At 34.4% G+C, this 561-nt stretch overlaps 1 protein-coding gene across 3 annotated transcripts in view; it reads right to left on the bottom strand.

Annotated features, from left to right (window-relative positions):
* Positions 1-561, bottom strand: part of LOC119594393 (sodium/potassium/calcium exchanger Nckx30C-like) — a 174,335-nt gene that overhangs the window by 96,962 nt on the left and 76,812 nt on the right. The gene's annotated exons all lie outside the window — the stretch shown is intronic.

The raw sequence follows: 561 nt of genomic DNA, 5'->3' as shown, positions 1-561 counted from the left end.
GGTTAGTAAGAGAGATAGATAAATAGATATAGAGACACTAGTGAAAAAAAGGAAATGCAACCGCAAGAGAGAAGGAAAGAAAACGGGAACCAGAATAGGGGAAACGTGATTATTTTTTAAAGGAAGGAATCCGAAATACTTTATTTATATAATCTTAATTCAAGCAGGGATTTTTAAAGGTTCGTTTTTCGGTTTTTTTTTTTAGGAAAAAATCTCAGGGAGACTTAAGCAAATTTATATACACTACAAAAGGGATATTAGGTGATTATTTTTTTTTTTAAATTCTCTCCATCTGTACATAATACGGGGTTGCTTAATAGGAAAAAAAACTACACACACAAAAATATCGCTATTTTAAAAGTTGAGGGGAAGTTATTTGAGGGTAAAAAAGGGATATTCTATTCACAATTTCGTGAATAAAGACATAAGGGTGGAGATTATGGGAATAAGCAATGGGATAATGAACCTTATCGCCGCCACCTGAACACTAGAAAGGCGAACGGGTGGATAAAGGGATAAAGAAAGACGTGGAAGAGGAGGAGGAATAAGGAAGAGAAGGGA

This window comes from Penaeus monodon, chromosome 33 (genome assembly GCF_015228065.2).
Source record: "Penaeus monodon isolate SGIC_2016 chromosome 33, NSTDA_Pmon_1, whole genome shotgun sequence".
Taxonomy (NCBI): Eukaryota; Metazoa; Arthropoda; class Malacostraca; order Decapoda; family Penaeidae; genus Penaeus; species Penaeus monodon.
The sequence above is the reverse complement of the archived record's forward strand: the minus strand, read 5'-3'. Positions and strand labels throughout refer to the sequence as shown.